This window comes from Phyllobates terribilis, unplaced genomic scaffold (assembly GCF_046119375.1).
Source record: "Phyllobates terribilis strain yellow unplaced genomic scaffold, ASM4611937v1 Scaffold_15__1_contigs__length_34870131, whole genome shotgun sequence".
Lineage (NCBI taxonomy): Eukaryota > Metazoa > Chordata > Amphibia > Anura > Dendrobatidae > Phyllobates > Phyllobates terribilis.
Genome location: NW_027362775.1, coordinates 13,090,114 through 13,104,344, shown reverse-complemented (window position 1 = coordinate 13,104,344; position 14,231 = coordinate 13,090,114).

Below are 14,231 nucleotides of genomic sequence, written 5' to 3'. Positions count from 1 at the left end.
TTTTTTTGTGAAAATATCCACTAAATGAGGGAATAATATGTGTGAGGGTACCCCAGAAGAGTTCCAAATGTGTGTAGGTAGAATATATATCACATGGGGGTAAAATTGAAAAAAGTTGAAAAAATTTTTTGGGGGGATTTAGTCATTTTTCCGGCGTTTATCAGACTTTCAGTTAGCGGAAATGTCAGTAAGCGTTCCGATTTCAGATCCAGAGCGATTCGCCGGATGAGTCCTTGATATTATGTCGTTTTCAGACAATTTTCTGAATTTTTGAAAATTTCAGTTTTTTGTGAAAATATCCACTAAATGAGGGAATAATATGTGAGAGGGTGCCCCAGGAGAGTTCCAAATGTGTGTGGGTAGAATATAGATCCCACGGGGGTAAAATTGAAAAAATTGGAAAACATTTTTTTTTTGGATTTAGTCATTTTTCCGGCGTTTATCAGACTTTCAGATAGGGGAAATGTCAGTGAGCGTTCCGATTTCAGTTCCAGAGCGATTCGCTCAATGAGTACTTGATATTTAGTCGTTTTCAGCCAATTTTCTGGATTTTTGAAAATTTCACTTTTTTGTGAAAATATCCACTAAATGAGGGAATAATATGTGTGAGGGTACCCCAGGAGAGTTCCAAATGTGTGTGGGTAGAATATAAATCCCACCTGGGTAAAATTGAAAAAAGTTGAAAAATTTTTTTTTTCGCGCTTAGTCATTTTTCCGGCGTTTATCAGACTTTCAGTTAGCGGAAATGTCAGTAAGCGTTCTGATTTCAGTTCCAGAGCGATTCGCCGGATGAGTCCTTGATATTTCGTCGATTTCAGGCAATTTTCTGAATTTTTGAAAATTTCAATTTTTTTGTGAAAATATCCACTAAATGAGGGAATAATATGTGTACCCCAGGAGAGTTCCAAATGTGTGTGGGTAGAATATATATCCCACGGGGGTAAAATTGAAAAAAGTTGAAAAATTTTTTTTTTTGGATTTAGTCATTTTTCCGGCGTTTATCAGACTTTCAGTTAGCGGAAATGTCAGCAAGCGTTCCGATTTCAGTTCCAGAGCGATTCGCCGGATGAGTCCTTGATATTTCGTCGTTTTCAGGCAACTTTCTGAATTTTTGAAAATTTCACTTTTTTGTGAAAATATCCACTAAATGAGGGAATAATATGTGTGAGGGTACCCCAGGAGAGTTCCAAATGTGTGTGGGTAGAATATATATCCCAAGGGGGTAAAATTGAAAAAAGTTGAAAAATTTTTTGGGGGGGATTTAGTCATTTTTCTGGCATTTATCAGACTTTCAGATAGGGGAAATGTCAGTAAGCGTTCTGATTTCAGATCCAGAGCGATTCGCCGGATGAGTTCTTGATATTTCGTCGTTTTCAGGCAATTTTCTGAATTTTTGAAAATTTCACTTTTTTTGTGAAAATATCCACTAAATGAGGGAATAATATGTGTGAGGGAACCCCACGAGAGTTCCAAATGTGTGTGGGTAGAATATATATCCCACGGGGGTAAAATTGAAAAAAGTTGAAAAATTTTTTTTGGATTTAGTCATTTTTCTGGCATTTATCAGACTTTCAGATAGGGGAAATGTCAGAGAACATTCGAATTCAGTTCCAGAGCGATCTGGCGGATGAGTCCTTGATGTTTCGTCGTTTTCAGGCAATTTTCTGAATTTTTGAAAATTTCACTTTTTTGTGAAAATATCCACTAAATGAGGGAATAATATGTGTGAGGGTACCCCAGGAGAGTTCCAAATGTGTTTGGGTAGAATATATATCCCACGGGGGTAAAATTGAAAAAAGTTGCAAAAAAATTTTTGGGGGGGATTTAGTAATTTTTCCGGCGTTTATCAGATCTTCAGATAGGGGAAATGTCAGCGAGCGTTCCGATTTCAGTTCCAGAGCGATTCGCCGGATGAGTCCTTGATATTTCGTTGTTTTCAGGCAACTTTCTGAATTTTTGAAAATTTCACTTTTTTGTGAAAATATCCACTAAATGAGGGAATAATATGTGTGAGGGTACCCCAAGAGAGTTCCAAATGTGTGTGGGTAGAATATATATCCCACGGGGGTAAAATTGAAAAAGGTTGAAAAATTTTTTGGGGGGGATTTAGTCATTTTTCCGGCGTTTATCAAACTTTCAGATAGGGGAAATGTCAGTGAGCATTCCAATTTCACTTCCAGAGCGATTCGCACAATGAGTCCTTGATATTTAGTAGTTTTCAGCCAATTTTCGGGATTTTTGAAAATTTCACTTTTTTGTGAAAATATCCACTAAATGAGGGAATAATTTGTGTGAGTGTACCCCAGGAGAGTTCCAAAATGTATGTGGGTAGAATATATATCCCACGGGGGTAAAATTGAAAAAAGTTGAAAAAAATTTTTTTTTGGACTTAGTCATTTTTCCGGCGCTTATCAGACTTTCAGATAGCGGAAATGTCAGTGAGCGTTCCAATTTCAGTTTCAGAGCGATTCGCCCAATGAGTCCTTGATATTTCGTCGTTTTCAGGCAATTTTCAGATATTTTGAAAATTTCACTTTTTTGTGAAAATATCCACTAAATGAGGGAATAAAATGTGTGAGGGTACCCCAGGAGAGTTCCAAATGTGTGTGGGTAGAATATATATCCCACGGGGTAAAATTTAAAAAAGTTGAAAAAATTTTTTTTTGGACTTAATTCATTTTTTCAGCGTTTATCAGACTTTCAGATAGGGGAAATGTCAGTGAGCGTTCCGATTTCTGTTCCAGAGCGATTCGCCCAATGAGTCCTTGATATTTAGTCGTTTTTAGCCAATTTTCTGGATTTTTGAAAATTTCACTTTTTTGTGAAAATATCCACTAAATGAGGGAATAATATGTGTGAGGGTACCCCAGGAGAGTTCCAAATGTCTGTGTTTAGAATATATATCCGACGGGGGTAAAATTGAATAAAGTTGAAAAAAATTTTTTTTTGGCCTGTCATTTTTCCGACGTTTATCAGACTTTCAGATAGGGGAAATGTCAGTGAGCATTCCGATTTCAGTTCCAGAGCGATTTGCCCAATGAGTCCTTGATATTTCGTCGTTTTCAGGCAACTTTCTGAATTTTTGAAAATTTCACTTTTTTGTGAAAATATCCACTAAATGATTGAATAATATGTGTGAGGGTTCCCCAGGAGAGTTCCAAATGTGTGTGGGTAGAATATATATCCCACGGGGGTAAAATTGAAAAAAGTTGAACAATTTTTTTGGGGGGATTTAGTCATTTTTCTGGCATTTATCAAACTTTCAGATAGGGGAAATGTCAGAGAACGTTCGAATTCAGTTCCAGAGCGATTCGGCGGATGAGTGCTTGATATTTCGTCGTTTTCAGGCAATTTTTGGGATTTTTGAAAATTTCACTTTTTTGTGAAAATATCCACTAAATGAGGGGATAATATGTGTGAGGGTACCCCAGGAGAGTTCCAAATGTGTGTGTGTAGAATACATATCCGACGGGGGTAAAATTGAAAAAAGTTGAGAAAAATTTTTTTTTAGACTTAGTCATTTTTCCGACGTTTATCAGACTTTCAGATAGGGGAAATGTCAGTGAGCGTTACGATTTCAGTTCCAGAGCGATTCGCCCAATGAGTCCTTGATATTTAGTCGTTTTCAGCCAATTTTTTGGAGTTTTGAAAATTTCACTTTTTTGTGAAAATATCCACTAAATGAGAGAATAATATGTGTGAGGGTACCCCAGGAGAGTTTCAAATGTGTGTGGGTAGAATATATATCCAACGGGGGTAAAATTGAAAAAAGTTGACAAAAATTTTTTTTTAGACTTGGTCATTTTTCCGACGTTTATCAGACTTTCAGATAGGGGAAATGTCAGTGAGCATTCCGATTTCAGTTCCACAGCGATTCGCCCAATGAGTCCTTGATTTTTAGTCGTTTTTAGCCAATTTTCTGGATTTTTGAAAATTTCACTTTTTTGTGAAAATATCCACTAAATGAGGGAATAATATGTGTGAGGGTACTCCAGGAGAGTTCCAAATGTGTGTGTGTAGAATATATATCCGACGGGGGTAAAATTGAATAAAGTTGAAAAAAATTTTCTTTGGGCCTGTCATTTTTTGACGTTTATCAGACTTTCAGATAGGGGAAATGTCAGTGAGCATTCCGATTTCAGTTCCAGAGCGATTCGCCCAATGAGTCTTTGATATTTAGTCGTTTTCAGCCAATTTTCTGGATTTTTGAAAATTTCACTTTTTTGAGAAAATATCCACTAAATGAGGGAATAATATGTGTGAGGGTACCCCAGGAGATTTCCAAATGTGTGTGTGTAGAATATATATCCGACGGGGGTAAAATTGAATAAAGTTGAAAAAAATTTTTTTTTGGACTGTCATTTTTCCGACGTTTATCAGACTTTGCAACATGGGAAATGTCAGTGAGCATTCCGATTTCAGTTCCAGAGCAATTCGCCCAATGAGTCTTTGATATTTAGTCGTTTTCAGCCAATTTTTGGGATTTTTGAATATTTCACTTTTTTGTGAAAATATCCACTAAATGAGGGAATAATATGTGTGAGGGTACCCCAGGAGAGTTCCAAATGTGTGTGTGTAGAATATATATCCGACGGGGGTAAAATTGAATAAAGTTGAAAAAATTTTTTTTTGGACTGTCATTTTTCCGACGTTTATCAGACTTTCCAAAATGGGAAATGTCAGTGAGCATTCCGATTTCAGTTCCAGAGCGATGCGCCCAATGACTCCTTGTTATTTAGTCGTTTTCAGCCAATTTTCAGAATTTTTGATAATTTCACTTTTTTGTGAAAATATCCACTAAATGTGGGAATAATATGTGCGAGGGTTCCCCAGGAGAGTTCCAAATGTGTGTGGGTAGAATATATATCCCACGGGGGAAAAATTGAAAAAAGTTGAAAAAAAAATTTTTTTGGACTTATTGATTTTTCTGGCGTTTATCAGACTTTCAGAGAGGGGAAATGTAAGTGAGCGTTCCGATTTCAGTTCCAGAGCGATTCGCCCAATGAATCCTTGATATTTAGTCGTTTTCAGCCAATTTTTTGGATTTTTAAAAATTTCACTTTTTTGTGAAAATATCCATTAAATGAGGGAATAATATGTGTGAGGGTACCCCAGGAGAATTCCAAATGTGTGTGGGAAGAATATATATCCCACGGGGGTAAAATTGAAAAAAGTTAAAAAAAAATTTTTTGGGACTTATTGATTTTTCTGGCGTTTATCAGACTTTCAGATAGGGAAAATATCAGTGAGCATTTCGATTTCAGTTCCAGAGCGATTCGCCCAATGAATCCTTGATATTTAGTCGTTTTCAGCCAATTTTTTTGATTTTTAAAAATCTCACTTTTTTGTGAAAATATCCACTAAATGAGGAATAATATGTGTGAGGGTACCCCAGGAGAGTTCCAAATGTGTGTGGGTAGAATATATATCCGACGGGGGTAAAATTGAAAAAAGTTGAAAAACATTTTTTTTTGGACTTAGTCATTTATCCGAAGTTTATCAGACTTTCATATAGGGGAAATGTCAGTGAGCATTCCGATTTCAGTTCCAGAGCGATTCGCCCAATGAGTCCTTGTTATTTAGCAGTTTTCAGACAATTTTTTGGATTTTTGAAAATTTCACTTTTTTGTGAAAATATCCACTAAATGAGGGAATAATATGTGTGAGGGTACCCCAGGAGAGTTGCAAATGTGTGTGGGAAGAATATGTATCCCACGGGGGTAAAATTGAAAAAAGTTTAAAAAAAATTTTTTTTGGACTTAGTGATTTTTCTGGCGTTTATCAGACTTTCAGATAGGGAAAATATCAGTGAGCATTCCGATTTCAGTTCCAGAGCGATGCGCCCAATGAATCCTTGTTATTTAGTCGTTTTCAGCCTATTTTCTGAATTTTTGAAAATTTCACTTTTTTGTGAAAATATCCACTAAATGATTGAATAATATGTGTGAGGGTACCCCAGGAGAGTTCCAAATGTGTGTGTGTAGAATATATATCCCACGGGGGTAAAATTGAAAAAAGTTGAAAAAAAATTTTTTTTGGACTTAGTCATTTATCCGACGTTTATCAGACTTTCAGATAGGGGAAATGTCAGTCAGCATTCCGATTTCAGTTCCAGAGTGTTTCTCCCAATGAGTCCTTGTTATTTAGTCGTTTTCAGCCAATTTTCTGGATTTTTGAAAATTTCACTTTTTTGTGAAAATATCCACTAAATGAGGAATAATATGTGTGAGGGTACCCCAGGAGACTTACAAATGTGTGTGGGTAGAATATATATCCGACGGGGGTAAAATTGAAAAAAGTTGAAAAACATTTTTTTTTGGACTTGGTCATTTATGCGACGTTTCTCAGACTTTCAGATAGGAGAAATGTCAGTGAGCATTCCGATTTCAGTTCCAGAGCGATTCGCCCAATGAGTCCTTGTTATTTAGTCGTTTTCAGCCAATTTTTTGGATTTTTGAAAATTTCACTTTTTTGTGAAAATATCCACTAAATGAGGGAATAATATGTGTGAGGGTACCCCAAGAGAGTTCCAAATGTGTGTGGGAAGAATATGTATCCCACGGGGGTAAAATTGAAAAAGTTAAAAAAAAATTTTTTTTGGACTTAGTCATTTTTCCGGCGTTTATCAGACTTTCAGATAGGGGAAATGTCAGTGAGCATTCCGATTTCAGTTCCAGAGCGATTCGCCCAATGAGTCCTTGATATTTAGTCGTTTTCAGCCAATTTTCTGGATTTTTGAAAATTTCACTTTTTTGTGAAAATATCCACTAAATGAGGGAATAATATGTGTGAGGGTACCCCAGGAGAGTTCCAAATGTGTGTGTGTAGAATATATATCCCACGGGGGTAAAATTGAAAAAAGTTGAAAAAAAATTTTTTTTGGACTTAGTCATTTTTCTGGCGTTTATCAGACTTTCAGATAGGGAAAATATTAGTGAGCATTCCGATTTCAGTTCCAGAGCGATGCGCCCAATGACTCCTTCTTATTTAGTCGTTTTCAGCCAATTTTCAGAATTTTTGACAATTTCACTTTTTTCTGAAAATATCCACTAAATGAGGAATAATATGTGTGAGGGTACCCCAGGAGAGTTCCAAATGTGTGGGTAGAATATATATCCGACGGGGGTAAAATTGAAAAAAGTTGAAAAAAAATTTTTTTTGGACTTAGTCATTTATCCGACGTTTATCAGACTTTCAGATAGGGGAAATGTCAGTCAGCATTCCGATTTCAGTTCCAGAGCGATTCGCCCAATGAGTCCTTGTTATTTAGTCGTTTTCAGCCAATTTTCTGGATTTTTGAAAATTTCACTTTTTTGTGAAAATATCCACTAAATGAGGGAATAATATGAGTGAGGGTACCCCAGTAGAGTTCCAAATGTGTGTGGGTAGAATATATATCCCACGGGGGTAAAATTAAAAAAAGTAAAAAAAAAATTTTTTTGTGACTTAGTGATTTTTCCAACGTTTATCAGACTTTCAGATAGGGGAAATGTCAGTGAGCATTCCGATTTCAGTTTCAGAGCGATTCGCCCAATGAGTCCTTGATATTTAGTCGTTTTCAGCCAATTTTTTGGATTTTTGAAAATTTCACTTTTTTGTGAAAATATCCACTAAATGAGGGAATAATATGTGTGAGGGTACCCCAGGAGAGTTCCAAATGTGTGTGGGTAGAATATATATCCCACGGGGGTAAAATTGAAAAAGTTGAAAAAAAAATTTTTTTGGACCTAGTCATTTTTCCGGCGTTTATCAGACTTTCAGATAGGGGAAATGTCAGTGAGCATTTCGATTTCAGTTCCAGAGTGATTCTCCCAATGAGTCCTTGTTATTTAGTCGTTTTCAGCCAATTTTCTGGATTTTTGAAAATTTCACTTTTTTGTGAAAATATCCACTAAATGAGGGAATAATATGTGTGAGGGTACCCCAGGAGAGTTGCAAATGTGTGTGGGTAGAATATATATCACATGGGGGTAAAATTTAAAAAAGTTGAAAAAAAATTTTTTTTGGACTCAGTCATTTTTCTGGCGTTTATCAGACTTTCAGATAGAGGAAATGTAAGTGAGCGTTCCGATTTCAGTTCCAATGTGATTCGCCCAATGAATCCTTGATATTTAGTCGTTTTCAGACAATTTTCTGGATTTTTAAAAATTTCACTTTTTTGTGAAAATATCCACTAAATGAGGGAATAATATGTGTGAGGGTACCCCAGGAGAGTTGCAAATGTGTGTGGGTAGAATATATATCCCACGGGGGTAAAATTGAAAAAAGTTGAAAAAAATTTTTTTGGACTTAGTCATTTTTCTGGTGTTTATCAGACTTTCAGATAGGGGAAATGTAAGTGATCGTTCTGATTTCAGTTCCAGAGCGATGTGCCCAATGACTCCTTGTTATTTAGTCGTTTTCAGCCAATTTTCTGAATTTTTGAAAATTTAATTTTTTTCTGAAAATATCCACTAAATGAGGAATAATATGTGTGAGGGTACCCCAGGAGAGTTCCAAATGTGTGTGGGTAGAATACATATCCGACGGGGGTAAAATTGAAAAAAGTTGAAAAAATTTTTTTTTCGACTTAGTCATTTATCCGACGTTTATCAGACTTTCAGATAGGGGAAATGTCAGTCAACATTCCGATTTCAGTTCCAGAGTGTTTCTCCCAATGAGTCCTTGTTATTTAGTCGTTTTCAGCCAATTTTCTGGATTTTTGAAAATTTCACTTTTTTGTGAAAATATCCACTAAATGAGGAATAATATGTGTGAGGGTACCCCAGGAGACTTCCAAATGTGTGTTGGTAGAATATATATCTGACGGTAAAATTGAAAAAAGTTGAAAAAATTTTTTTTTTTGAAATTAGTCATTTTTCTGACGTTTATCAGACTTTCAGATAGGGGAAATGTCAGTGAGCATTCCCATTTCAGTTCCAGAGCGATTCGCTCAATGAGTCCTTGATATTTAGTCGTTTTCAGCCAATTTTTTGGATTTTTGAAAATTTCACTTTTTTGTGAAAATATCCACTAAATGAGGGAATAATATGTGTGAGGGTACCCCAGGAGAGTTCCAAATGTGTGTGGGTAGAATATATATCCCACGGGGGTAAAATTGAAAAAAGTTGAAAAAAAATTTTTTTTGGACTTAGTCATTTTTCCGGCGTTTATCAGACTTTCAGATAGGTTAAATGTCAGTGAGCATTTCGATTTCAGTTCCAGAGTGATTCTCCCAATGAGTCCTTGTTATTTAGTCGTTTTCAGCCAATTTTCTGGATTTTTGAAAATTTCACTTTTTTGTGAAAATATCCACTAAATGAGGGAATAATATGTGTGAGGGTACCCCAGGAGAGTTCCAAATGTGTGTGGGTAGAATATATATCCCACAAGGTTAAAATTGAAAAAAGTTTAAAAAATTTTTTTTTGTACTTAGTCATTTTTCCGGCGTTTATCAGACTTTCAGATAGGGGACATGTCAGTGAGCGTTCCGATTTCAGTTCCAGAGCGATTCGCCCAATGAGTCCTTGATATTTCTTTGTTTTCAGTCAATTTTCAGAACTTTTGAAAATTTCACTTTTTTGTGAAAATATCCACTAAATGAGGGAATAATATGTGTGAGGGTACCCCAGGAGAGTTGCAAATGTGTGTGGGTAGAATATATCACATATCACACGGGGGTAAAATTAAAAAAGTTGAAAAAAAATTTTTTTTGGACTCAGTCATTTTTCTGGCGTTTATCAGACTTTCAGATAGAGGAAATGTAATTGAGCATTCCGATTTCAGTTCCAGAGCGATTCGCCCACTGAATCCTTGATATTTAGTCGTTTTCAGACAATTTTTGGGATTTTTAAAAATGTCACTTTTTTGTGAAAATATCCACTAAATGAGGGAATAATATGTGTGAGGGTACCCCAGGAGAGTTCCAAATGTGTGTGGGTAGAATATATATCCCACGGGGGGTAAAATTGAAAAAGTTAAAAAAAGGTTTTCTTGGACTTAGTGATATTTCTAACGTTTATCAGACTTTCAGATAGGGGAAATGTCAGTGAGCTTTCCGATTTCAGTTCCAGAGCGTTTCGCCCAATGAGTTCTTGTTCTTTAGTCGTTTTCAGCCATTTTTTTGGATTTTTGAAAATTTCACTTTTTTGTGAAAATATACACTAAATGAGGGAATAATATGTGTGAGGGTACCCCAGGAGAGTTCCAAATGTGTGTGGTTAGAATGTATATCCCACGGGGGTAAAATTGAAAAAAGGTGAAAAAAAATTTTTTTTGGACTTAGTCATTTTTCCGGCGTTTATCAGACTTTCAGATAGGGGAAATGTCAGTGAGCATTCCGATTTCAGTTCCAGAGTGATTCTCCCAATGAGTCCTTGTTATTTAGTCGTTTTCAGCCAATTTTCTGGATTTTTGAAAATTTCACTTTTTTGTGAAAATATCCACTAAATGAGGGAATAATATGTGTGAGGGTACCCCAGGAGAGTTGCAAATGTGTGTGGGTAGAATATATATCCCACGGGGGTAAAATTGAAAAAAGTTGAAAAAAATTTTTTTTTGGACTTAGTCATTTTTCCGGCGTTTATCAGACTTTCAGATAGGTTAAATGTCAGTGAGCATTTCGATTTCAGTTCCAGAGCGATTCGCCCAATGAGTCCTTGATATTTCATCGTTTTCAGTCAGTTTTCAGAATTTTTGAAAATTTCACTTTTTTGTGAAAATATTAACTAAATGAGGGAATAATATGTGTGAGGGTACCTCGGGAGAGTTTCAAATGTGTGTGGGTAGAATATATATCCCACAGGGTTAAAATTGAAAAAAGTTAAAAAAAACATTTTTTTGTACTTAGTCATTTTTCCTGCGTTTATCAGATTTTCAGATAGGGAAATGTCAGTGAGCGTTACGATTTCAGTTCCAGAGCGATTTGCCCAATGAGTCCTTGATATTTCTTCGTTTTCAGTCAATTTTCAGAATTTTTGAAAATTTCACTTTTTTGTGAAAATATCCACTAAATGAGGGAATAATATGTGTGAGGGTACCCCAGGAGAGTTCCAAATGTGTGTGGGTAGAATATATATCCCACAAGGTTAAAATTGAAAAAAGTTTAAAAAATTTTTTTTTGTACTTAGTCATTTTTCCGGCGTTTATCAGACTTTCAGATAGGGGACATGTCAGTGAGCGTTCCGATTTCAGTTCCAGAGCGATTCGCCCAATGAGTCCTTGATACTTCTTTGTTTTCAGTCAATTTTCAGAATTTTTGAAAATTTCACTTTTTTGTGAAAATATCCACTAAATGAGGGAATAATATGTGTGAGGGTACCCCAGGAGAGTTCCAAATGTGTGTGGGTAGAATATATATCCCACGGGGGTAAAATTGAAAAAAGTTGAAAAATTTTTTTTTTTGGACTGTAATTTTTTTCCGACGTTTATCAGACTTTCAGATAGGGCAAATGTCAGTGAGCGTTCCGATTTCAGTTCCAGAGCAATTCTCCCAATGAGTCCTTGATATTTCGTCGTTTTCAGTCAATTTTCAGAATTTTTGAAAATGTCACTTTTTTGTGAAAATATTAACTAAATGAGGGAATAATATGTGTGAGGGTACCCCAGGAGAGTTCCAAATGTGTGTGGGTAGAATATATATCCCACAAGGTTAAAATTGAAAAAAGTTTAAAAAATTTTTTTTTGTACTTAGTCATTTTTCCGGCGTTTATCAGAATTTCAGATAGGGGACATGTCAGTGAGCGTTCCGATTTCAGTTCCAGAGCGATTCACCCAATGAGTCCTTGATATTTCGTCGTTTTCAGTCAATTTTCAGAATTTTTGAAAATTTCACTTTTTTGTGAAAATATTAACTAAATGAGGGAATAATATGTGTGAGGGTACCTCGGGAGAGTTCCAAATGTGTGTGGGTAGAATATATATCCCACAGGGTTAAAATTGAAAAAAGTTAAAAAAAATTTTTTTTTGTTCTTAGTCATTTTTCCGGCGTTTATCAGACTTTCAGATAGGGGAAATGTCAGTGAGCATTCCGATTTCAGTTCTGGAGCGATTCGCCCAATGAGTCCTTGATATTTCGTCGGTTTCAGTCAATTTTCAGAATTTTTGAAAATTTTACTTTTTTGTGAAAATATCCACTAAATGAGGGAATAATATGTGGGAGGGTACCCCAGGAGAGTTCCAAATGTGTGTGGGTAGAATATATATCCCACAGGGTTAAAATTGAAAAAAGTTTAAAAAATTTTTTTTTTGTACTTAGTCATTTTTCCGGCGTTTATCAGAATTTCAGATAGGGGATATGTCAGTGAGCGTTCGGATTTCAGTTCCAGAGCGATTCGCCCAATGAGTCCTTGATATTTTTTCGTTTTCAGTCAATTTTTAGAATTTTTGAAAATTTCACTTTTTTGTAAAAATATCCACTAAATGAGGGAATAATATGTGTGAGGGTACCCCAGGAGAGTTCCAAATGTGTGTGGGTAGAATATATATCCCACGGGGGTAAAATTGAAAAAAGTTGAAAAAAATTTTTTTTTGTACTTAGTCTTTTTTCCGGCGTTTATCAGACTTTCAGATAGGGCAAATGTCAGTGAGTGTTCCGATTTCAGTTCCAGAGCGATTCGCCCAATGAGTCCTTGATATTTTGTCGTTTTCAGTCAATTTTCAGAATTTTTGAAAATTTCACTTTTTTGTGAAAATATTAACTAAATGAGGGAATAATATGTGTGAGGGTACCTCGGGAGAGTTCCAAATGTGTGTGGGTAGAATATATATCCCACAGGGTTAAAATTGAATAAAGTTTAAAATTATTTTTTTTTTGTACTTAGTCATTTTTCCGGCGTTTATCAGACTTTCAGATAGGGCAAATGTCAGTGAGCGTTCCAATTTCAGTTCCAGAGCGATTCACCCAATGAGACCTTGATATTTCGTTGCTTTCAGTCAATTTTCAGAATTTTTGAAAATTTCACTTTTTTGTGAAAATATCCACTAAATGAGGGAATAATATGTGTGAGGGTACCTCGGGAGAGTTTCAAATGTGTGTGGGTAGAATATATATCCCACAGGGTTAAAATTGAAAAAAGTAAAAAAAATTTTTTTTTTTGTACTTAGTCATTTTTCCGGCGTTTATCAGATTTTCAGATAGGGAAATGTCAGTGAGCGTTCCGATTTCAGTTCCAGAGCGATTCGCCCAATGAGTCCTTGATATTTTGTCGTTTTCAGTAAATTTTCAGAATTTTTGAAAATTTCACTTTTTTGTGAAAATATCCACTAAATGAGGGAATAATATGTGTGAGGGTACCCCAGGAGAGTTCCAAATGTGTGTGGGTAGAATATATATCCCACAGGGTTAAAATTGAATAAAGTTTAAAAAAAATTTTTTTTTCTACTTAGTGATTTTTCTGGCGTTTATCAGACTTTCAGATAGGGGAAATGTCAGTGAGCGTTCCGATTTCAGTTCCAGAGCGATTCGCCCAATGAGTCCTTGATATTTCGTCGTTTTCAGGCAATTTTCAGAATTTTTGAAAATTTCACTTTTTTGTGAAAATATCCACTAAATGAGGGAATAATATGTGTGAGGGTACCCCAGGAGAGTTCCAAATGTGTGTGGGTAGAATAAATATCCTACGGGGGTAAAATTGAAAAAAGTTGAAAAATGTTTTTTTTTGGACTTAGTCATTTTTCCGGCGTTTATCAGACTTTCAGATAGGGGAAATGTCAGTGAGCGTTCCGATTTCAGTTCCAAAGCGATTCGCCCAATGAGTCCTTTATATTTCGTCGTTTTCAAGAAATTTTTTGAATTTTTGAAAATTTCACTTTTTTGTGAAAATATCCACTAAAAGAGGGAATAATATGTGTGAGGGTACCCCAGGAGAGTTCCAAATGTGTGTGGGTAGAATATATATCCCACAGGGTTAAAATTGAAAAAAGTTTAAAAAATTTTTCTTTTGTACTTAGTCATTTTTCCGGCGTTTATCAGACTTTCAGATAGGGGAAATGTCAGTGAGCGTTCCGATTTCAGTTCCAGAGCGATTCGCCCAATGAGTCCTTGATATTTCTTCGTTTTCAGTCAATTTTCAGAATTTTTGAAAATTTCACTTTTTTGTGAAAATATCCACTAAATGAGGGAATAATATGTGTGAGGGTACCCCAGGAGAGTTCCAAATGTGTGTGGGTAGAATATATATCCCACGGGGGTAAAATTGAAAAAAGTTTAAAAATTTTTTTTTTTGGACTTAGTAATTTTTCCGGCGTTTATC